The sequence below is a fragment of the Arachis hypogaea genome, chromosome 20 (genome assembly GCF_003086295.3).
Source record: "Arachis hypogaea cultivar Tifrunner chromosome 20, arahy.Tifrunner.gnm2.J5K5, whole genome shotgun sequence".
NCBI lineage: Eukaryota > Viridiplantae > Streptophyta > Magnoliopsida > Fabales > Fabaceae > Arachis > Arachis hypogaea.
Window position 1 is genome coordinate 91702165 of NC_092055.1, and position 26155 is coordinate 91728319.

The 26155-nt window shown below is 36.4% G+C and overlaps 1 long non-coding RNA gene and 1 other non-coding gene across 4 annotated transcripts; one reads left to right on the top strand and one right to left on the bottom strand.

Annotated features, from left to right (window-relative positions):
- Positions 1-6592: 6592 nt before the first annotated feature.
- Positions 6593-10614, top strand: LOC112782231 (uncharacterized). Of its 3 annotated transcripts, XR_003192925.3 has the most exons (8): positions 6593-6846; positions 7843-7920; positions 8070-8122; positions 8322-8410; positions 9027-9375; positions 9657-9705; positions 9861-9949; positions 10384-10614. It is a non-coding gene; the product is annotated as an uncharacterized lncRNA (long non-coding RNA). The 3 variants fall into 3 exon arrangements; XR_003192924.3 differs by having other exon boundaries at positions 9027-9705; XR_003192926.3 differs by having other exon boundaries at positions 7848-7920; positions 9027-9705.
- A 13781-nt stretch (positions 10615-24395) lies between these two features.
- LOC112787335 (small nucleolar RNA R71) lies at positions 24396-24499 on the bottom strand. Its single transcript, XR_003194754.1, has one exon. It is a non-coding gene; the product is annotated as a small nucleolar RNA R71 (small nucleolar RNA).
- Between the last annotated feature and the right edge of the window lie 1656 nt (positions 24500-26155).

Consider the following 26155-nt stretch of genomic DNA (forward strand, 5'->3'; position numbering starts at 1 on the left):
CTAGGAAGGAAAATTGGGCTAGCTCTTACTTCATGGAGAAATTTTGTGCTGGGTTTAGGACTACCTCACGATGTGAGGGCATCAATAATTATGTGAAAACTTTCATTAGCTCTCGTCATTGTCTGTTAGACTTGGTGACTAATCTTGAACGTGCTGTTCGAGATTACAGGAACAATGAAATGGTTTCCCAATTCAAGACTATCTATGGTGAACCTGTGTTGACCACTGGTTTAACCAATCTTGAATGTAGTGCTACAGAAGCATACACGAAGGAAATATACAGGTTGGTTAAAAAGGAGATTCAGGCCGTGGTTGCACTTGAGTTAATAGAGGATCAAAGTATATCCAGAACAATAATTTATAAGGTGTATCATCATGAGAATAGAGATCGCTTGTACACTGTTATGTTTGATTGCAATGACAAGAATATAGAGTGTGAATGCAAAAGATGGAATACTGAGGGCATTTCCTGTAGACATATGTTTTATGTCATGAAACGGGAAGCCTGTAAAGAAATTCCAGAGAAGCTCATTTTAAAGAGATGGAATAAAAGAGCAAAGCATTTTTCCAATGAGATAAATATTAGGCAAAGTGAGATTGAAAAAAGAGAGAGGGTTTTTAATGTGATATGCAGCATTGTCTGTGGCCACCACCTGGATGTCTTTCATTGGAGCACAAGAGCTTCCCCTTTTCCATCAAACAATGAAAGAAGTGTGTAGATTGATAAGAGAGATTGAAACAAAGACCTCAAAGAAGCAACATACGGAGGAGGCACCTACACAGAGCATAATTGGTGACCTAAGCGTTGTGAAGACAAAAGGCGCACCAAAATTGAAAAAAGATGAAAAAGGGAGGAGGAAGTGTAAAAATTGTGGGAAAGAAGGTCACACAAAAAGGACTTGTTCTATTATTGGGAAAGAAGAAACTCAGGCAACGAATCAAGAATTGAACACCACAATTGATGAAGCTAAAACTCATGAGGTTATGAGTGCTTCTGGTACACCTTACTTCTTACTCACACAAATAGTAATTTCTCTTTTTGTGGTATTTTTCATTGTCATATTTGCAATTGAATTGTCATGATGAAAATTAGAAATTCATGCTCCAATAAATTATGTAGTGACCTGACGTGATAATTGCAATGGCAGATAGATCCTATTGTAGCTTCACAGATCTCGTCAATCATCGGTAACACACCACCCAACGAAGATGTTGCTTGAAATACAAATGAGTTGAATCCACGGTTTAGTGTTGTTAATTGCATTCCCCTAATATCCAACAACTTAAATGAAATTCCACAAGGGTCTTATCGGTGGATGCTACAGGTATGCTTTATGCCTAAAGTAATCATAGCTATAAAATCAGATTTTAATGAATTGTGCAATGGTTCACGAAATATTTCACCGGATTAGGGTTTGAAAGAATATTATTTACGTTTGACTTAGGTATTAGGGAGCATTGTACGGTTAGTTGCAAAGATAGTGGACTCTTATGAATATTCTTACAAAGACATCAATATGGCTTATTAGGTTATGAACTGGATTGGAGTTTGAAAGCATGTTATTTATGTTTGACTTAGGAGTTAATATTATTCTATGGTTGATTGTCCTAGTAGAAAGAACTTTGGTATTGAAATCCATATCATATTCACTTATGATATGATTTAAATAATTTCTTTATACCAATTTTAGATGTGTTTTTGTGTACAGGTAATGCAAAATCGTATGGCAAACAAGTGATAAATGGACCCGTCAACATGGATGACTGGGGAGATCATCGGCCGCAAAATTATTTTGCTTGTTTTTTCTATGTTTGAGTTTTATTACAAGACTTGGTGCATCCTAGAATGAATTTGTCATTAGATTATTTGTGTGAGAAAATATATGCTATCTTAAATGAGGAATAGTTGTCAATGAATTAATGAAATTGTCTTTCAAAAGCTTGGTGCAGCTTATTTGTGAACACCCATTTTGACAAAACATGAACTTAATCGCATTCAAACTTTCAAAATACAATCAATTTCATATCGTTCCTTCAAATGTTAAAATGCAACTAGGACAATTGCTTAATCTTGCTAATGTCAAATTTCTCAACAATGAAGTACTGTATTTGTCATCTTTGAATCCCAATTTGTGATTGCAAGCTTCTTCATCTCCTCCACGAGGGGGTTGCACCCTTGCATAACCAAGTCCAAAGCAATGCGCATGCGGGTGTAATCATTCACAACCTGATTCTCCAATGGCTTCCATAGGTTTGACAATATCATCCATTGTGCGACAAAGATCCCGCAGTCATTACTGCACCAAGTAAAGCAAATTTAATGGTCATTATTGAAAGCAACTTCATATTATTTATGTGTAATCATCAAATGCAAAAGTGATACACAAAAATCCTATATACACCTATCCATTTTCTATTGTGGAACCTTGGGTTCATCAAAATCATACAAGGTAATGGACTTGGTTTTAGCATTGGGAAACTTGTACAAGGATTCCTTGGATAATATGTTGTCTAGCAACTTTGCCTAGTGTCATAAATAACTGTAAAACTTTAGAAACATTTTATCCTAGAGTAATTTTAATTCCTTAAATACAATGAGAAATAATATAGTGTCTTACCATTGCCTCCATTGCATCCATTCGTGATGGCAACAAATTTTCACACTTTAGTGAATCCATGTAAGACACTTTCTCATAAAGCGATCAACAACCATCAGAAACCAATGATCGTCGATATGTATAGGGACATATATCTGAAATTTATTGGAGTGTTTAGCAGATTGGAATATTTAGGAAAGTACCTATGTGTAAAATGTTTGAAGACTTTACCATGAGTAGGTTGTCGGCAAAACCTGTGTACGTGCTTCTAATATAGTCTATTGTACCAGCGGAAATATTTGTATGATGCATCACAATTTGCTACATTAATAAAGAAAATTGTATAAGCTAATGAACTGTGGGTATGTTTGAACAACTATACAAGTAGCTAGTATCATTGAAACTTACAACAAAGGTGGGAGGTAGCCACCACTTGATTCCAAGTTTTCTTGGAACTGGTCCATATGTTCCTTTCAACATCATTGATGCAACAAATGTGAGCACCTAAAAACAAAGACACAATTTTAAACCAGCAAATACTTCACCAAAAAGCATGAAAAAGAAATAAATTATGATTTCCATACATCTCCAATGACCTTACTTCCTGGTACAAGAGTTAAGAAGACCTTTCTTGTCCCTTCACAATGGTCATTCGGCACAAGAATCTCGCTGCAAAAACCAAAATGGCCATCAACCTTTAAGTTTTCACAACCAAGATTGATGCATCAATTTTTGCTACTACAGCATGAACTTTATGTGACAAACACAACGTCAGAGAACTTACTTGGGGTCAAGTCCGTTGCCAAATATATATGCTACCATTGCCAACTTTGCTCCAATGAACATTATACCTTTTGCTGGGCGAAAGTTAAGGCCCAAGCACTGCAAATACAAACTTGAAATGTTACTTACAATCATTACTAATCATTCTATACATGTTTAACTCAATAAATAAACATTCAACAAGTAAAATACCAGTTGCATCTCTTCTCCATCCATATAAGGAGATATGTGAGAGTGATATAGCCAATGATGACTCCGATCAAGCTTCGTATCTTCACTGATGAATAACTTACGCTGTATTTCATAACAAAAAAATACAATGAAACATGGACCAACTTGCATTAAAAGATAGAAGAGGAAAAATACAGAAGGTCTTTTTTGGCTCACCATATCTTAATATGTTTATTTTGTGCTTTGACACCTTTATTTACCCATGAATATTTTTTCCTCTTACGAAGCCGCAAAATAGAATTGTCACTGCACTCTTTCAGTGAATCAGTATATTCATTATATGGGTTTTCGCTAAAGTGGGGACAACCATTACTAATATCGGTAAGAGCTTTTTTTATCGAGTAACGCCGAGTGGGTCTCTTCCTTGGATTGGTGGATAGGGGACCACTACTAGGAGTGGTGTCCATTTCATGAGGTATTTCGACTGTAATGGTTGGAATGGGACACAGTGACTGTTGCAAAGGTTCTTTTTGTCCAAGTTCAATGAGAGTAGGAGACAATCCATGCAAGTTCTCCATAACCACTGACTATACGAGCCTTGTAATGGCCTGAAACAACTATAAACATCATCGCTTTCACACCAAAGAAGGGTAAAAAATAGAAAATCATCATTAAAATTGGTCCTTCGTTAATTGAAAAATTTAATGAACCTAACCTCTTGATTAAATAGATTGTCATGCAACGTTGTAACTTCCTCATGCGAAATTGCTGACTTTGCTGGACCTTCGTTAAGTTCTTGCTCATCCTTTTCCTTTACAAAATAAACAAATAAATAAATAAAAATGAATTAAATGCTTCTGTTAGACAACCTCTAGTAATATTTAAAAATTCATACCTCCATGATAGAAATGAGCACCAAGAAAGCAAATGATTTCCTTTTCTTGAGGTACAACAAGAGAAGCAGCAATGGTGTCAACTATGTATGAAATAGCAAGGTTATTACCAATTTTTAAGCAACCCTTTTACATTCTTTGGTTCCATAAAATTATTTTCTTCGGTTTCAATAGTTAAAAACATTTGATAAATGGGCCCAAGTCATTTTTTCTTTGGGAGTCTTTTAATTTAATTTATTTTGGATAAATAGAAAATAAATTAACAAAATTAAGTCATAAAATTTTTATTTCACCCATTATTTTTTGTTTGGGTAAGAAATTAAATAAATTTCTAATAATAAATTACTTTAATGTTAAGTTGTTAACTTAAAATTCAAAATAACTTAAAAATGCCCGCCAAAATAAGATTTTGTTTTCCTCGGAAGGTGCTAATATTTCCCCTCCATCTAGGTCTACTTATTATAGTCTAGCTCTAGCCCTTTGCGTGCAGAGCAAACCCATAAATGATAAATGTATGTTGTAGCACTGGCTCTTATGGGAAAACTGCGAGATGCTCATATGTCATTAGCTTCTTATTGATAAAAGTCAACTTTTGGTTCGTAACTGATTTAATAATTCTAATTTTTATTATTATTATTATTATTATTATTATATGAAGTAGTTAAGGAACAATAATAAATTAAAAAATTAAATAAAAGATTTTTTTTAAATCTAACACTCATAAACAATAAAAGAAACACTATACATAGCATTCAATCGTACAAAAATTAATAATAGGAGTTGGACAAAGAATTTGGTACACATATACTTCCTAAAAATTAATAATAGCCCAAATTTGTCCTTAAAAGAACATTCATTCTTTAAATTAGTCCCCGGAAGATTAAATTAGTCATACTAGTCATTGAAAGATAAAATGTATGTCAAATTGGTTCTTCCGTTAATCAGAGGATGATGAATCACGTTAAGTGTCATGTGGTATAATAAGTTCATTGTTTCTAGAAAAAAAATACCAAATGTGTATCCAAAAGATTCAGACGCTGACAAAATGATAACTGAAAGATGTTATCAATAAAAAGATCCCTAAAAGAGGAATAATTTTGACAAAAATGACTAGCTGTCAATTAAGTTACCTGGAGTAAAGGTTAAGTGTTAAAGTGTCAATTAGCAATTATCAAAATTGCAAAACTTATCCATACTTTTAATTTTTATAATTTTAGAAACACCTCCATTTCAATTTTTTTAAAAACCGTAATTCATTTTTTCTGAGATTCTCGTCCCTTACTTCTTTGCTCTACCTTTCTCCTTCTGAGCCAAACTCTTCCTATCCTTTCTGTTTTTCTCCTCTTCTATCAAATCCGCAACCTATGGCTTTAGCAGCTTTGAAGTCTCTTCTACAGCAGTTGCATCTCACTTCCGGGTCCGATGAGAAAGATGCTGAGGTGGCCACCAAAAAATTCAAGGTGGAATTTTTAATTAATTACCCAGTCCAACTGGAAGATCCAAAATCTCCCAATCCTAATCCCCCCTCCCTTCCCCCTCTGAACCCTAATTCCCCCTCCCCAGCATACCCTCTCACTCTCTCAACCTAAAAATCTTCCTGAACCCTAATCTAGCAAAAGATCTCTCTTCCCATCACACTCTCTCACTCTTTCAATCATGAATTGTCCCAAATTTTTAGATTAATTTACAACTCAAAAAGCAGAGGAGGCAGATTTAGACAAGGCCAGAAGCAAAAAACAAGAAGCAAGAAGCAAAGGTGACAGAAACGAGGCCGATGAGTGAGATGCTACTGCTATGTGTGCATGTTTTTATGTTCGACCACAAGAAGGGAAGCGAGCTACCGCGAAACACAATAGTAAAGGTCGAAGGAGACAGATGACACTAACAGACGCAGAAGACCTGACGGCGAGACGGTGACCGTGCATGTCGGTAATACTGGCACTGTAAGACTGAGAAGGTTGAGCTCTGTTTTGAGAGAGAGTGAATTCAGAGTGTGAGACAGTGCATTACACTACAAGGTTTTTAATAATTAGTGGAGGTTTTCTAGTGGAAATTTTTAAAAACCTACACAAAATATTTCATTTGTGGCAAATTATAAAACTCCCCTGCATAATTATTGAAAATTTCCCCACTACTGCACATAATTAAAATTCCCAAATCCCCTCCAAACAAACCCTAAAGCTAGCAACCGTCGCCATGTCAGAGAGAAGATCTCATCAAAACGTGCAAGAGGTTAGCTTCAACCCATCACCGCCTCTAGCGCCGCCTCCATCGCCACCACCATCACCACCACTATAGCCATTCGTGTCCTTGCCGCCACCGCCACCGCCACCACATGCTTTGATAATCTCTTTTTCTGTTGTCTCCTCCGTCGATGCATCGTCTCCTTTGGTCGTGACGCGGTAACTTTTGAGATTTCCCTCTCTCTCGCTGTCTCTTTCTCTCTCTTTTCATTCTTTGTGGAATCTTTCCGATTACTTCTCTGATCTGGTTTGATTTATTACTTCTCTGAGTTTGGATCTGGTTTTTGTAAATAACTAAATATGCTTTCACCTTTGTTAATTTTATTTTGTTGATGCAATTTCATTATGGAATGATAATATAAAGCTGATTGATTGCTTCTTTTTCTGCTAAAAATTTGTTAAAAACTGAATTCTCTTTTTTATTTAACTCTGTATTCTTATTGTCGCTTGGTTCAAATTGTAGTAGAAGAAGGATAATTCCAAGAATCCATTGTATATAGAGAATCTGGTGGAGAAATATGTCACCAACTTTAATGAAATGACACAAAATTTTGATTTATGTATTTATTGAATGTCAAATTGCTTCATTTTTATTTGTATTACTGTTGGAGAATCCTAGAACTGCTCCATTTAGTGAGCCTGAAGCTCAAATTATGCGGAAACTTGCCATCTCGTTCGAACCACATGTGTGGATCAATAAGCACTCTGGAATGGAGGCAAGTTTAGTTAATTTTTACCCATTCCTTGAAAGAAAATTGAATGTTCTCCTCTTTAGTTTTTGTATTCATAGCAAGTTGGGATACTTTTGCAGTTCGGTAGACATGCTATGCAGCCTTTCATATATCACTTCCTATTATTTTGTTGCTAGTATATTGATGAGGTTTGTTTTGTAAAATGACTCTGTTGTTGGGACCCCTAGGCTCAGGGAAGACCACATTGCTATTAGCCTTGATTGACATTTTGCTGGAAAACTTGGCAAATATTTAAAAGTAAAAAAATCAATCAAATTTCGCTACAATAAGTTCAAACATTGTAGGCCATAGTTCCTTTTAAATTTTAGTAATTAAATTATTACACATGGATTTTCTTGTTCCTATGCTGCTAAGAAGGGAATAATTAGAAATGCATCTTCTGCTTTGTATGTTGATAATGTAGAGCAGCCTCAAGGAGCAGAAGGATATAGTGTGACACCTGAGTATAAATCACCATCAGAGGATAGCATACTTCCCTAAGGTAAAAGCATCCATATGAATCTGAACCTCTTTTCTTCTGTGTCTTTCTTACGAGACAATGATACATGTCAACCTGGAAAGAAAATTGTGACCACCTTGAATGTTGCAATAGCTTGGTAGTTAATTATTTTCTTCTCTATTCTCTTTTAGGAGATACCAAAGAGCAATGTAAAAAGAGGATTCAATGGAGGTCATATTCAAAGGTCTGTCTATTAAATATTACAGCCTGAACTCTCGATATGTCTTGCTAGCCTTCTTTAAAGGTTGAATGTGTTTGAATTTTGGTAGATTCAACATTTTTCTTGTTAGAGTTGGTTGATATGTGGTGTTTGTTAATTCATTGGTTTATTTGAGGCATTAGCCATCAATTTGGATCTGACAAAATGGGTTTACTTGCTATAGGTTCACACAACATTGGAGTTTCCATGGCTACTCCAAATGGTCTAGTTGTACCAAACATAAAGAATGTCCAGTCTCTTTCAATCTTGAAGGTTAGTTTTCAATCTTATGATTGCTGTATGCACACATTGTTATTTCGATGAAAGTGCATGTCCGTCATTACTGATCAGTTAGAGAGGTCTGGAAGATAAATATAATTCATAATTTGAACTACTTGAACAACATATACTTTAGTTCTTGACTTATCATTTTTCTCTTTCGCTGGACTGGTGGTATTAGACTCAGCTCTGGAATGGAGACTTGGGAGAAAGAAAATAATCATTATATATATATAAGGATTGTTATACTTACTTATATGTTGTCTGCACAGTGTGATTTGCTTCCTCAATTTACTGAGGATGATATTGATCTTTTGACTATAGTGGGACAGTTCTTCTTTGTGCTCTTTGAAGAAATCAATATATAAACCAATAGGAAAAAAATAAATCAAATAAACATATGCCAATCAAGTAATTAACATTACAACAACTCTATCTATCAAATCTTGTCCTATAAAGTGTGACCATTAGGTATTACCTATATTAATTTTATCATAAATTATATCCATATGCTAATTAAATTGCACGCAACTAGTCTTCTTGTCAATAGAATTAGAGTTTGGTGGGGTTTAGGTAATTAATTAAAATTAAATAATTACTTACGATTCAGTGGTGAGGCAATCAATCTGAGTAACAATTGCAACTATGGTGATGATGGCCCAATACACATCAACAGGAATTTGCTCAACAGGAGGCTCCAAATCAGGCACATCCTTGTAATCATAAGTAGAGAGCTTCTCCAACTCAAAGATCAACTCAATCACTTGCAATGTTATTTTCATCAAATTGTTTAGCCCAATATACATTGTAGGCCATAGTTCCTTTTAAATTTAATTTTTCTTTTGGATAGGTTCTTGTAAATGATAATCCTTCAGTTTTGATATCTTTTGTCTCAAAAACATTTAATGCTGGTCAAATTATACTAAAGCTGCATGTTATTGAGCTGGATGCACAGCCAGGTCTGTATATTTTTGCCTCTCACACCTATCTCCTATGTTTTTATTTTATGGCAACATTGGTGTTACACTTTTGACTAAATTTTAAACTGGATCGTTATCTCCCTCCTTTATTTTATTTAGTTACCATGCATTGTCAATATTAAAACATTTAGCTAATATATATGACTCTTCAGGTTGTAATAACAGAAAATTTATGATTAGCCTGCCTATATTCTTTTTGGAAGCAGAATTTTGTTTTATTTTATTAAAAGGGTATGTTGTATCAATTTGTAAACTTGCAGGTATATTTTACCATGTATGAACAGCTCAAGAGCCTTCTTTAGTCTGATGGTTAGTTCACTGCTTATTACATTTTTGAATTGAACAAGATGAGTGATTCATGGAGCTTATTTGGTTCGACTTGCACTTTTTTGGGGTTTCCTATTTTTGAAGATGTGCAAATTATAATAAGTATGGTATGTACACAAATTGCCATAATCTTTCAGTTGGAGCTAATATGATGGCCGCTTCTGGTGCTGGAGCTACAACAACAATGTTCACAAATCCACTTTGGGTTGTCAAGACTAGACTCCAAGTATGTTTCCTCAATTCATGCTTAATTATCTGCTGATCTATTTCGTTATAATTGGCATACTGCATGAGTTAGTTAATGATTTAGTAATATTTGCAGTTTACACTTGATTTGAGGATAAAAGGCTCTTTTGATTAGCTTTCGCCCTCCCTAACTTTCTCTCTCTCAAATTCACACACGCACGCGTACAAATATTCAAAATAATAAGAAGCTCTTTTTAATTTTTCTTGCTTTCAAAATGGGAGCTGGATGGTGTAGATTTTATTTCCTTTCTTGTATACCAATCAAAACACTTTTTATAATGTAATATTGGAGGCTATCATTTAAACAGTCTTTATATGCATTTGTGTGTATAGTTGAATCAACTTCAAGAGTTTGCTTATCTGTTTATATGTTATTGCCTTTCATCTAGTATTGCTTAATTTGAAATGGTGCAGGTATGAGTTCTAAGGTTCACCAGATGCATTCTCTACTTCAATTCATGAATATAAAATACCCCTAAAGGTCTTTTAGGATTGCATTCATATTTTTATTTTAAGACTTTTATGTAATTAGATAATATTAAAATATTGAAGTTGTTATTTTATTTTACTTTTTAAAGAAAAACAGTAATAGTTATGTAGAACAATACCATATGAAATTATGTTTGGAACTATTGACATTGAGAATTTTTTTATTATAGAGTTATGTCTTATATTGAGAAATTGTGTTATAAAAGATTTAATTTTTAAATTTTGATATTAAAAAATAAATTTTAAATTTGAGAATATGTAAATTAGATGAGATTAATGAATGATTTAAAATTAAAAATAAATAAATAATTACAATGTTTGTGGAGGTTTGAAAATCTCAAAAAATAGTTAATTTGTGTTAAATTAAAAAATCAATTTGTGGGAGTTTTAAACTGCCACAAAAGTGATTTAAAATTGCCACAAAAGTTCAATATAAAATTCCTCACTAAACACACATCAAACCCCCACTGAATAGATTGTGGAGGTTTCTAAAAAACTCCACAAAAGACCTCGTGACACCTCAAATTTTGGGGGTTTAGAAACTCCCACAAACTTTTTGGTGGGGTTATAAACCTCCACAAATAAGAGAAAAACTGTCACAAATAAATAAAAACATTGTAGTATTAGAAAAGGGGGATTAGGGTTCAAATGAGTAAGGGAATGGAATTAGGGTTTAGAAGGGGGAATTTTGGATTGGGGAGGGGGATTAGGGTTAGGGAAGGGGAGGGAGGGATTAGGGTTAGGCAGGGGGGAGAGTGCACTCAGGAAGGGGAAGGGGGAGTGCATTGGGGAGTGGGACGGGGAAGTGCGTTGGAGGGGAAGATTAGGGTTGGAGAGGATTTTTGCCATGTCATCAAAACGTAGTGGCTATGTTAGCATTGTACTTGTCGGAGATTTGCTCGTCAAATTTTAAAATTTTGTACGGACCATTTTTTCAATAACAAAAGTAAGGTACCATTTGTCTGCATCAGAATCTTTCGGGTACTGATTTGATATTTACCTCTTTTATGTAAAGAGAATTTTGTTTATTAAGATCTAAAAATTGATATTAAAATTAAGGTTTAATTACTCTGTTGATCCCTATATTTTATTAAATTTTTAATTAACTCTCTATCATTTTTTCCTTTCAATTATTGGGTCCTTATAGTGCTTTTAATTTTTTAATTAGGTCATTCTTAGTATAAAAAATGTTAGAATTATCTAAAAATTTCTTCACAAATTGAAGGTATTCATAATTAAAAACCTAACTAGATCTTTGCCACATGTATTTTGGAAGAAATATTTTGTTAATTTTAACATTTTTTATATGAAAAAGAACCTACAAAATTAAAAATAGTGTAGAAACCTAATTGAAAAGAAAAAAAGTACATAGACTTAATTAAAAATTTCGTAAAACTATAGAGACCAACAAAGTAATTAAGCCTAAAATTAGTATTAAAAATATTAAGAATCAATATTTTGAAGACAAAAAAAAGAGAGATTTATATGGGGACTAATTTGATTAATTTTTTAAATTTTAGCTATGAAAATGACTTACGTGTGTATTTTCAGCAACTATTTTAACTCTAAATAAATTTATAACGTGTCAAATAACACGTAGTACATGTGGTATGCCATGTATTACTGACATGACACATCAACCAATTATCTTGTAACACATAGCATTAATCTATCATGTCATCATCTAATTTTTTATCAGAATTTAATGTAAAATTTAATTTATCTAGAATAATAATGATTTAATAATTAAAATTTATTAATAATATTTTTTTGTCTAAAACATTTTTTACAAACTAATTTAGTGTATTAATCTAAATTTATTCTTTCGGGCATAATAAATTAATAAAGTAAAAAATTAATTACATAACGGGGTATTTTTATGGGCCATTGCAATCTGTTTTTTTTTTTTTTTTTAGATAACTGTAACTTGTGTATTAGAACATTATACTACTGTTTTTGACTTTTTGGACAAGCATAACTGTTAAAAATTCCACTTCATTATTTAATTCTTTTCTCATTTTTCAAACCAGCGGACCCATGTATATGTTGAACCGATTTTTTGTCCTTTGAACCAGACCAACTAGTATATTAATGAAAAAACCGATTGGACCACATGTTTATCTTAATTAATGATATACTAACTACAAAACACGTGTGATCATCCTAACATTGCCAACTCATCCTAATATATAGATTAGTTTGTAATTCAATTGAACAAATCGTTCGGGATTCTTGGCGGTACTGCTGGCGACGGAAAAGACTGGAGGATTCCTTCCCTTCTTGGTTAAAGTTTCGGGGTAGAGGAGAAAGGGGCTGGATTTGGTTAGGGCACCACATTTGAATTCTAAAAAAATTAAAATTGGATTTGGGTTAGGGTTGCATTTTAAATTTAAGGGTATTCATGTCATTTCAAACATTTTAATATCTAGTTTTATTTTAAACCAAATAGGATACTGAGACATAATTTCCTCCTGTACATTTTTACACCAAACACAATACTGACACTTATTTTAGTCTCTGTCTCTCAGTCTTAGTCTCTGTGTTTCAGTCTCTCAGTCTCAATCTCTCTACCAAACGCTACCTTATTGACCTGGTAGTACGAATTCCCACACCTTCGTACTGTTGTACCAACAAGTGCACTGGGTCGTCCAAGTAATACCTGAGCGAGTTAGGGTCGATCCCACGAGGATTGTGGTTTGAAGCAAGTTATGGTTATCTTGCAGGTCTTAGTCAGGCAGATCAGAAGGAGTTGTTGGTTGTGAAAGGAATACCAAATTGTAATAAAGGATAGGAATAGAGTTGAGAGTTGGAGTTGCTTTGCCTTTCTGAATTAACTCTGGTACTACTGTCTTCTTTGCTTGTGAATGATCTTCTTCTATGGTAGGTTGTATATGATCAAAGCCATTGCCCGTGGTCATTGATCTCCTCTGCTCTAGATCAAACGCCATTGCCCGTGGTCATTCAATCTGACGGAGGGTGAAGCTCTAGCAGTTCATTCTCTTGGCAATCCTACTCAAAACGCAACAAGAAGGTCGAATCTTCCAGATCAGAGAGTGTTGCCTCTATGGATTCTAGCCTATACCACGGAGACCCTAATCTCCCCAAAAATTGGCTAAACTGGTGTCTCAAGAAGTCTCCAACGAAGTCGTGGATTAGCCGTCTGAGAGATGTATAAACATAGTTGTTGGTTCGTGCTTTCCAGCCAAGTATTCATATGAACCCAAGTAGACGTGGGTGTTTGTTAGGCACATTTGTCTTAATGTGATGAACAGAGCTAATTTGTCAGATCATCCTATTCACCACGATGAAGTTCGGATATACATCTTAGAGATAGATCAAACACGGATCGAACAAGAAACAATAGTACTTTTATTAATTCATAGGACTCAGCAGGGCTCCTCCCCTCAACCTAGGAGGTTTAGAAATTCATACTGAAGTAAAAACAATATAAACGTGTATGATGGTAAAAAAGTGTCTAAGATCTCCTGAATTACATAAATAAAATCCCTTAAATACTAAACAGATGACTAGTAAGGGTAAAATAGTCTATTTAGTGCTAAAATCTACTTCTGGGGCCCACTTGGTGAGTGTTTGGGCTGAACTTTGATGATATCCATGTGCTTTGAGGTCTCTTGGGTATGGAACGCCAGCTAGGGGGTCCTCTTTCGGCGTTTGTACATTGGTCTATGCTCTTTGGGCGCTGGACTCCAGGAAGGGGGCAAGAAGCTGGCGTTGGACGCCAATTTTGGGCCTTCTAATCCGAAGCAAAGTATGAACTATTATATATTTCTGGAAAGATCTGGAAGTCAGCTTTTCATAGCCATTAAGAGCGCTCTATTTGGACTTCTGTAGCTCCAGAAAAGCTCTTCTAAGTGCAAGTAGGTCAGATCCAGACATCATCTACAGTGCTTTCTCTGTCTCTGAATCAAACTTCTGCTCCAGCTCCTCAATTTTAGCCAGAAAATATCTGAAATTGTCCAAAAATACAAAAATTCATAGTAGAATCCAAAAATTTGGTTTTAACACTAAAACTTATAAAAACTTAATAAAAACTAAATAAAAACTACTAAAAACTATATCAAAGTGATGCCAAAATGCGTATAAAATATCCGCTCATCACAACACCAAACTTAAACTATTGCTTGTCCCCAAGCAACTAAAAACACAGTAAGATAAAAAAAGAAAATTAAGATACAAATAAATTTCTAAGTTTCAAATAAAGTTTAGTTACAATCAGATGAGCGGGTCTTAGTAGCTTTTTGCTTCTGAATAGTTTTGGTATCTCACTATCCATTGAAACTCAAAGATGTTAGCATCCTTAGAAACTTAGAATCCAGATGATATTATTGAATCTCCTAGTTAAGCTTATTTTGATTCTTGAACACAGCTTTCAGAGTCTTGGCCGTGACCCTAAGTACCTTGTTTTCCTGTATTACCACCAGATACAATAATGCCACAGATTGTGTGAACCTTTTCAGATTGTTACTCAGCTTTGCTAGAGTCCTCAGATAGACGTGTCCAGAGTTCTTAAGCACACTCTTTTGCTTTGGACCACGACTTTAACCGCTCAGTCTCAAGTTTTTTACTTGACACATTCACGCCACAAGCACATGGTTAGGGACAGCTTGTTTGAGCCGCTTAGGCCAGGATTTTATTCCTTTGGGCCCTCCTATCCATTAATGCTCAAAGCCTTGGGTTCTTTTACCCTTGCCCTTTGGTTTAAAGGGTTATTGGATTTTTCAATCTGCCCTCTTTTTTCTGCATTTTTTGGCAGTAACGGATTTTTCTGCTTTATTTTTTTTCTTTTTCTTTTTCCCATGCATAATAATTTTTTTTCTTTTGCAACATCCTTTTTCTTTTTCTTTTTGCTGCATTTTCTAGCTTCAAGAATCAATTTTTAGATTTTTCAGATTATCAATAATATTTTTTCTTTTTCCTTATTCTTTTAAGAGCCAATATTCTAAAATTCCAACTTCAAATATGCATTGTTTAATCATACATTCAAAACACAAAAGCAAATGACACCACATCAAACTAATTAAACTAATCTTATTTTAAACTTGAAATTCATGCATCTCTCAATTCTTTTCAATAAAAATTTTCTTTTAAGTAAGGTGAGAGATATATGGAACATTTTACAACTTTAAGACATCAATGCAAATGATCATGCAACTAGAACAAGAGAACAGATAAATAAACAGATAGAAAATAGAAAATAACAGGAAAGGGGTGTAAAGAGAATGAATCCACCTTTAAGGGTGGCATCTGGTGCTCCTCCTTGAGGATCCAATGTGATGCTTGATCTCTTCTATGTCATCCCTTTGCTTTTGTTGCTCTTCCCTCATAGCCCTTTGGTCTTCCTTTATGGCTCTTTGGTCTTCTCTTATTTTATTGAGGGTGGTAGTATGCCCTTGATGCTCCATCCTCAATTGCTCTATGTTAGTACTCAATTCTCCAAGAGAAATTTGCCATTGATCCCAATAGCTTTGGAAAAGAAAATACATCCCTTGAGGCATCTCAGGGATCTCATGATGAGGCGGATGCACAGGCTCTTGTGCATGCTCTCTGGTTTGCTCCATCTGCTTCTTAGTGATGGGCTTATCCTCCCCAATGGAGACATCTACATTTATGACAATTCCAGCTAAATTGCATAGATGACAGATGAGGTGGGAGAATGCCAACCTGCCATTGGTGTGAGGCTTCTCAGCTACCTTGTACAGTTCTTGAGGAATCACCTCATGTACTTCCACCTCAGTTCCAATCAAGATGCAATGAATCATGATGGCTCTGTCAACAGTCACTTCTGATCGATTGCTAGTAGGGATGATGGATCTTTGGATGAATTCTAACTATCTTCTAGCTATGGGCTTTAGGTCAACCCTTCTTAATTGAATAGGCTTGCCTTGGGAATCCCTTTTCCACTATGCTCTTTCCACACAGATGTTAGAGAGCACTTGATCCAATTTCTGATTAAAGTTGACTCTCCTAGTGTAAGGATGAGGATCTTCTATCAATAGAAGCAAGTTGAATGCCAACTTTACACTTTCCAAGCTGAAATCTAAGATTCTTCCTTGGACCATGGTGATCCAATTCCTTGGATTTTGGGTTCACACTGGTGTCATGGTTTTTGGTAACCCATGCATTAGCATAAAACTCTTACACTATGAGAATCCCAACCTCTTGAATGGGATTGGTTAGGACTTCCCAACCTCTTCTCCGGATCTCTCTTTGGATTTCTGAATACTCATTCTTCTTGAGCATGAAAGAGACCTCAGGGATCACTTTCTTCTCAGCCACTACATCATAGAAGTGGTCTTGGTGGGCTTTGGTGATGAATCTCTCCATCTCCCAAGATTCAGAGGGATTGGCTACTGCCTTTCCTTTCCTCTTTCTAGAGAAGTCTCCAACCTTTGGTAATAGAAAGAAAAAAGGTTATGCTTTTCCCACACCAAACTTAAAATTTTGCTCGTCCTCGAGCAAATATAAGTATAAGAGAAGAATGTAGTAGAAGAAGAAGAAAATAGAAGGATATAGAGGGAGAGAGAGGGCTCGGCTTTGTGGGGTCTATTAGGGTAAGAGAGGTGTGTATATGAAGGGTTTTGGAGAGGGGTATTTATAGGAATGGGGAAGGGTATGGTTCGGTCATAGGGTGGGTTTTGGATGGGAAATTTGATTTTGAATTGGGTGGGGGTAGGTGGGAGTTATGATGGTCATGGGGAAGTGGTATGGATGTGATTGGGCTAGGGTTTATAAGGAAGTGTGTATGGGAAAGTGTGAAAGTAGGTGGGGGTTAAATGGGGTAGGAGAAGATGCTATGGGACCTACTAGTCCTGAGAGGCTAGGGAATCCAAATTCCCTTCTTCTTTACACTGGCGTTTGAACAACCAGGGGCTGCTCCCTGGCTGGTGTTCAACACCAGCAATGCTGCCCATTCGGGGTGTTAAACACCCAGTGAGGGCTTCCTCACTGGCGTTCAACTTTGACACTCCATCCAGAGTGCTCTGTTTTTACTGCTGTGAAATTCTGTCTCTTGACTGATGCATATGATCATGACTCTGACAACTGAAAGAAAAAAAATAAAATATGGTTGAGTAAGGTTGGGTTGCCTCCCAACAAGCGCTTCTTTAACGTCACTAGCTTGACCTTTAACTCCATACGGAGGTGAGTATGGGATCATATTTTTGCCCTTTACAGTGAATCTTCTTCCTGTCTTCTCATGAATGAGCTCTACATGCTCTAGAGATAGGACACGACTCACTGTATGTGGTAGGACTAGATTCTTAGTGAAGACAACTCTCATGCCAGGTGAGAGGACTTCAGTAGAAATTTTCTTGTTCATCCAACCTTTAGGTACTTGATGTGTGGAAAATGATCCACCACAAAACTCACCGGCAAGTGTATCGGGTCGCATCAAGTAATAATAACTCACATGAGTGAGGTCGATCTCTCAGGGATTGAAGGATTGAGCAATTTTAGTTTAGTGGTTGATTTAGTCAAGCGAATCAAGTATTGGTTGAGTGGTTTGTAATTTGCAGAAACTGAATTGCTTGAAATGTAAAGGGAGAAGGGGAAATTGCAGTAAATGAAAGAGCAGGAAAGTAAATGTGCTGAATCTTAAAGAACAAGTAAGGTAAATTGCAGAAACTTAGATTGCAAGAAATGTAAATAACTGAAGCTTAAAGTGCAAGAAATGCAAATTGCTTGAATCATAAAAGGAATTGGGAATGGAGATTGCAGAGATTAAACAAGCAAGAGTAAATTGCAATAAATAGAAGAGTAGAGGATTAATTGAATTAAACTAGATCTCAACAGAGAAGTAAAAATGCTTTGAGAATTTAAAAACAGAGAATGAGCAATGCTTAATTTGCATCAATTTAAAAGAGGTTGAAGATCTCAGGAGTGGAAGAGACTAGATAATGAGTCTAGATCTCAAATCCTTCCTTGATCCAACAAGAACAATTGCAAAGGAGATAAAGAAAAGTAAATTGCAGAATTAAAGAGAAGATGAAGCAGTAAAGTAAACAGAAATGGAAATTCAATTATGCAGAGAAAGTAAACAAGAGATCTCAAGGTGAGATTGAAACAGAAGTTCTTCAATTCTTCACCCAAGATCAAAAGCAAGAAAAGTAAAGAGTGCTCAAGCAAGAACCAGGAAGAAGAGAGATCAATTCTCCTTCCAAATTCTCTAAGATCCAAATTCAAAAGTAAAAAAAAAGCTCAAAAATGAAAATGACAATTAAAAAGGAAAATTCAAAGTAAAGTCTAAAGGCCCTAATTACATCAAACTAGCTCCTATTTATACACTTTCTATTCTTGAATTTTGGAATTTGGATGGGCTTTTGATTTTGTGAAGAAATAAATTAAGTTGGATTTTTAATTCAATTTTCAGCCCAAGTGCACCTCCCAGGGGCAAGCTCAGTTGGAAAACCAAACTGAGCATTCAATTGTTGTTGCCCGTGTCAAGTATGGTGCGCGTCCCAGCCTTGGTTGATTGCGTGACACTAGAGCTCAGTTGGAATTTTGAACTGAGCTCTAGGCCATGTCAAGTGTGCGCTAGACTTGCTCCTTGTTGCGTCAATTTGCGTGTCACAGCCCCCTTGGTGTGCAAAATTGTGCGCCAAAGTGTGGGGAGCTTGGGGGGAGGTAGTGCTCAATTGGAAAAACCAACTGTGCTCTCCATGCAGCGCTTAGCTTTCGGCCTCAATGTCCCAGGTTCGAATCCTGGTGGAGGAGGTCTGAAGCAATTTTCCTTTGGACGAGTGGGCGCTCCTCCTTGTCTCTTCATGAAGCTCCCTGGTTCGATCCTCTTGGAGTGCATCTTGGCTCATTTTCTTTCTAGCTTGGTGGCGCTTCTCCCTTGTGTTCCAAAGAGTTCCCAAGTTCGAAACTTGGCCCAAGCATGTTAGTTCATTTTCCTTCCAAGCTAAGTAGCGTGTGGTTCCAAGTTCGAACCATGGAGGAGGTATTTTGGCTATTTTCTTCTCATTTTCCTTGCAAGGAGCGTTCCTTGCTTCCTTTAGCTCATGAGTTCAAAACTTGGTGGCTTCATTCATGGGAATTTTCTTTGAATTAATTCTTGAAAGCCCCCGATAAAGCTCAATTTGTGAACTGAGCTTCATGTTGCCTCCTTGCTTTCTTTAGTGCTCAGTTCACTAAGTGAACTGAGCTTTGTACCTTGCCTTCTCCTTTTATTCCTTGTGAAGCTTAGTTTGCTTTCTTAACTTAGCTTTCACTCTTCTTTGATTTTTGCCACGCTTTTTCTTTCCTTGGACACGCTTCTTAAGCCACGCTTTTCTTATTTTCTTCTTTCTTCACCTACAATTAATCAAAACAACCAATCAAAGTATCACTAAATTCACAAGGTTTATAAATCGTAAAAAAAATCAATTAAATTTAGCTTAAACCTCATGATTTAGCATCAATTACATGGTGGTTGTTTGATTCAAAGAAGTCATGCATTTTCATTCCAAATTACTTACTTAGAATGCAAGAAAGTGCATAAAACCTAATAAAAACAAAGAAAAAGGCTAGTGAAACTAGGCTAAGATGACTTGTTATCACAACACCAAACTTAAAACTTGCTTGTCCCCAAGCAAGTACTTAAATATAAGAGAAGATAGAATGAAATAGATAAGTATGCATGTCCTTATTAGGCAAATAGTTAAATTTGGGTTATGGGGTTTTATGCAGATCAAAAGTAACTCATTTATTACTTGCTGTCAAAACAAACTATGTTTCCTTAAGGGTTCACCAAGGTTGCTGCTATAATTCCTTACCTTTTTGCTTATTTCCCTTGTTAGCTTTTTCTTCTTTATTTTGCATTTCAGAGCTTATTACTTATTAAAGGCTTGGTGGCAAATGCTGCAGTGGCCTTTGGCTTAATTTCACTCAACATTTCTTTACCACAGATACATGGCTCACCTTTTTCTTCCTAGGATCATTGATGCCCAGCATCTCTTTGGATCACTAAATGTTTTGTAGCTAGGTTGCTCTTTATTGTGGACTTTCAGTTGACAATTCCAAATCAGTTTATCTAAGTTGCCAAGTTTTAAAATACTCCTTAGAACCTACTTGTCCAAGCATATCCTATTACATAAACACCATAGGCATATGTCCTAGGGTCCAAGCTATTGGTGTCTAGCCTTATTGTTTGTTTCTTTGCCAACTTTTGGCTTTTTCTTCTTTCTTTTTCTTTCTGTTTTGGTTTATTTTCAAGGGGCTTTCATTAATTAAAGGATCATAGCAGCAAACTGGCTTAAGCTTCAAGTAACAAGTCATTCTTCAGCATTTATTCTATGAGCTATCAATTGAATCAAACACACACCACCATTAACTTTCATTCTAACTTTTGCAACATTGAACAATTGCTTTTCTAAATCAAACATCTTTCTTTTATTCAAACAGCAAGGGAAAATAAAACAAAGTATTCAAGTTAATGAGTGATGACAATTATTATGCAGATAACTTTCAAGCAAAAATTATGCAGATAGCTTTCTTCAACATGTACTTCCACTTGCAACTAAATAATCATTCCAGCCAGACATAAAGGACTCTCTGAATTAAATCATTACATAACAACAAGGATCAAGAATAGATACAACCTGTTGAGTTGCAGTTTTCTATTCTTCCTTCTATTTGCTCCTTTTGAGTTGTAATTTGATGCCAAGGCATCTTAGGCTAGTTTCACTAGCATTTTTCTGTTAGTTTTAGTTGTTTTATGCAGTTTCTTGAGCTTAAAGTAACCAAAAATGGTTAAATGAAGAACAAAGCAATGAACCATCCAAACAGTATGATTTTGATGCAAATTCCATGAGTTTTAGTTATATTACTTGAATGCTATGAATGGAAGATTTCTCATGAAATTTTGCAAGACTTTGATGCATTTGTTTGGATGATTTCAGGGAAGAAGAGGCTAAGCAAGGAAGCAACAAAATCAATAAAGGAAGCTTGAATATCACATGTGGAGTTTAAGTTCCAGTTTAAGCCTAAACTGGAGCTTAAACGCCAGAATCATGAAGGCTAAGAAATGTTGGAATTGAAGTTTAACCTCCAGTTTAACCTTAAACTGGAGGTTAAACGCCAGAATGGAAAGTCTCACCAAAGAAGCATTCCACGTTTAACCTCCAGTTTGACCTCAAACTGGAAGTTAAACGCCAGAATGAGAATGCCACTCAGCAAGGAGTTCCACGTTTAACCTCCAGTTTAACCTTAAACTGGAGGTTAAACGCCAGAAAGGGGAAGTGCACCAGGGAGCCATTTCCACGTTTAAGCTCCAGTTTGACCTCAAACTGGAGCTTAAACGTGTTCGACAACTTTTCTCCTCCAGGGTTGCTCTTTCCATTTCCACGTTTAACCTCCAGTTTGACCTCAAACTGGAGGTTAAACGTGTTCGACACCTCCAGGGCCACCATTCTAAGCTTCCACGTTTAACCTCCAGTTTGACCTCAAACTGGAGGTTAAACGTGTTCGACCTCCAGGGCCACCATTCTAAGCTTCCACGTTTAACCTCCAGTTTGACCTCAAACTGGAGGTTAAACGTGTTCGACCTCCAGGGCTGCCCTTCCTATCTCCACGTTTAAGCTTCAGTTTAACCTTAAACTGAAGCTTAAACGTGTTCGACTACATGACTCTCCAGGGCTGCCTTCTTCCATTTCCACGTTTAAGCTTCAGTTTAACCTTAAACTGAAGCTTAAACGTGCTTCTACAAAAGGCCTCACTGGAAGTGTCTGGCGTTTAAGCTGCAGTTTAAGCTTAAACTGCAACTTAAACGCCACTCTTGGAAAAGGTTTCTGGGCCAAAAATATTGCGGTTTAAGTTAGTCTTTGAGCACAAACATTAACTTAAACTTACTCTGGTATGAAACCCAATTGAATATCATGGTTTATGGGATTGGGCCTGAAGGATTGATGAGTTTGAAACCGCAATTTATTGAGTCATGTGTCATTATTTGATTATCACTAAGTTGGCTCAATGAATGTTACAGAATTTGGATCAACAACCTCATCAAGATTATGGATCATAAACCCAAAGCAAAAGGAAAGCAGGGAGAGGCCTCAAAGCCCAAGAAACACAACAGAAGCTCAATATAGAAAGTGTATAAATAGGATAGAATTTATGTTAGAGGGAACTTTTGGAACTTTTACCTTCACTTTTAGCTAGTTTTCATATCTTTGTAATTGAATTCAGAGCTATGACTCACTAAACCCCTTCATTGGGTTAGGGAGCTCTATTGTAATTCAATGAATCAATAATAGTTTATCTTCTTCTTCAATCTTTTCTCTTAAATTTTGTTAGAAAGCTTCTCGTTCTAATTCCATTGGGTAGTTGTCTTGGGAAAGAAACTACCCATAATTGGAATCCTTCGGAACCTTAGGAAAGGAATGGAGGATTCATGCTAGAGAAGCTTTCTCACAGTGAATTGAATTGGGGTTTGGATGGATATTGTGACATGTAATCCTACCAAATTGTGGTTCATGAAACTGTGTGGTATAATCAGTGAATGAGCATCATCTCTTCTTATGAACATTTAAACCAAGGGATTGGGAATTTGTTTGTTTTTAGAGAGAATTGGTGAGCCAAGGGATTGGGATCCAATCATATAAGATTGCCAAGCAAAATTTAATGAACGCATTGGTTGAAGAAGAGATATTCATGCTTTGATTCGGAGATCTCAATATCTCCTAACACCCAATGAATTCCCCATTTCTGATTTCCTATTTCTCTTTACATTCCGCAACTCAATTCTTGCAATCACCCCCATTCCCTTTTACTTTCAGCAAATTTACATTCTGCTCTTTAATTCATGCAATTTAAGATTCCGCCATTTCAATTCCTTGTCATTTACGTTTCCCGCCAATTTTACATTCCGCAAATTCTCATCTAAATCTTGATTCCGCTCAACTAGAACACACTTCTAATCCGAATTGCTCACTCAACCAATCCTTGTGGGATTCGACCTCACTCTATTGTGAGTTTTTACTTGACGACGATAACCGGTGCACTTGCCGGAAGGAATTTTGCCGATCGTGCAATTTCCTAAATCGTAGCATAACAAGTTTATGCGCATCAAGTTTATGGCGCCGTTGCCGGGGATTGGTTTTCGATTGACAATTCTCCAATTGGAAGTTAACTAGATTGAGCATTTTTTTTTGTTTTGATTAATTCAGTACAAGTTACTTGTTGAATTTTAATTTCTGCACTTTGTTACATGCTTTCTTTCTTTATGCCTTTAAATTCAAGCAACTAACTCACTGACTCACTAACTGTTTGAATTAATTCCTCAATTGCTCTAACCATACTCTTCCATTAACCAAGAGTATTTCACTTGTTTGTTGCCTGTGCTGTGTTCTTGTATGACAGGTAGGAGAGGAGAGACATCAACTCCTCCATATATTGAACCAGAGAGGACCCTTCATAGACTTAGAAGGGAAGCAAGAGGGAAGAGAGTACTGGGAGAAGAAGAATCTGAAGGAGAATCTGAGGACAATTTTGAGGAAGCTCTAGATCTCAACATGGATAGAGAAGTTCACAACCATGAGAGGGCTGATGGAAACAATGCCATTCCTGAGAGGAGGGTTCTTAGTTCATACATAAACCCAACCTCTGGGAATTGTGGTAGCAGCATTCAGAAGCCACCCATTCAGGCCAACAATTTTGAGCTCAAACCACAGCTCATATCGCTTGTGGAGAATCATTGTTCATTTGGTGGGAGTGCTAACGAAGATCCCAACCAACATCTCACAAAATTCCTGAGAATTTGTGACACTGTGAAGTCCAATGGAGTCCAGGAAGATGCCTATAAACTGCTTTTGTTCCCATTTTCACTTAGGGACAAAGCAGCTAAGTGGCTGGAATCATTCCCAAGGGGGAGTCTAACAACATGGGATGAGGTGGAAAGCAAGTTTCTGGCACGTTTCTACCCTCCACAAAAGGTCAATAGGCTTCGATCTGAGGTTCAGACTTTTAGACAACAAGATGGTGAAACTCTCTACGAGGCATGGGAGAGATTCAAGGATTTGACAAGGAAATGCCCACCAGACATGTTCCATGATTGGGTGCAATTGCATATTTTCTATGATGGACTCTCTTATGAATCAAGGAAGGCTGTGGACCATTCATCAGGAGGTTCATTGAACAGGAAAAATACTGTGGAAGAGGCCATTGAAGTGATTGAGACAGTGGCTGAGAATGAGTACTACTATGCATCAGAAAGGCACAACACTAAGGGAGTCATGGAGCTGAACCATGTTGATACAATTCTAGCCCAAAACAAGGTGTTTGCCAAGCAACTAGCAGAGCTTACCAGGCAATTAGAAACAAAGCAAGTGGCTGCAATACACACACAAGATCAAGAGGAAGTAAGCATTGAAGTATGTGATTGGGAAGAGGCCAACTATGTGGGAAACCAACAAAGGCAATCATATGATCCACATTCCAACACTTACAACCCAGGCTGGAAAACCACCCAAACTTTGGGTGGGGAAACCAACAAACCCAACCACAAAACCACAAACCTTACAACCACAACCAACATAACAATTCCACATACCAAAATTCCAACCAAAGATCATACCAAGCCACACAAAACACTTACTCACAACCACCATATCATGGCCAAAATAATCAACCTACCCAACCTAATCCGAACCAACAATTTCAAGATCAATTAAACCGGATAGAAGAAATGATGGCAACCATGAGTCAAGACATAACCGAATTGAAAAGCTTCAGGGATGATGTGAGAGCTACCTTAAGGAACCATGGTGAAAAACTCAAGAGGATGGAGTCTCAAGTAGGAGAGCTATCTCAACAGACCCCGAAATCAACTACAGTGTTCCCTAGTGACACAGAAAAGAATCCAAAAGGGGAACAAAAGAGAGTGAGATGGGAAGAATGCAAGGCCATCACCATATTAAAGGAAGGTGTGGAGGAAGCTAAGCAGGAAGGTGAAACTGAGCAAGCCAAGGAACTGCAAAAAGGCATGCTGGAAATATACCAACCAAAAGCACCATTTCCTCAGAGGTTAGGAGGAGATGAAAAAGGGAAAACCTATTCAAGGTTTTTAGAAACATTTAACTCTCTCCATGTCAATATTCCCTTTCTTGAGATTCTCATTCAAATGCCTACACACATCAAGTATTTAAAGGAATTGTTAAGCAAGAAAAGAGTTTTGAAGGGAGGACAAACGGTAACAATGAACAAAGAATGCAGTGCTCTCATAAAAAAGGACACAGTCTCTAAGAAAACAGACCCAGGAAGTTTTCATATTCCTTGCATCATAGGAGAAACAAAAATTGACAGAGGATTCTGTGATCTAGGAGCTAGCATAAATGTGATGCCTCTAACTCTTATGAAGAGGCTACAACTGAATGAGGTGAGATCCACTGATGTAATCATACAACTGGCTGACAAAACTCAGAAGCAAGCTGAAGGGGTAGTTGAGAATGTGCTGGTGAAAGTGGGAAATTATTTTTTCCCTACAGACTTTGTCATTTTGGACATGGAGGAAAGCTACCTACACCCCATCATTCTGGGGAGGCCATTTCTAGCCACTGCTAGAGCACTCATAGATGTAGAACAAGGAGAGCTAATTCTGAGAATACATGATGAACAGCTCATTTTCAAAGTTTTCAAACCTGCATCTGAGCCTGAACCAGAACCTGAAAAGCCTAAGGATGATAGTAGCCATCTGTGTTTG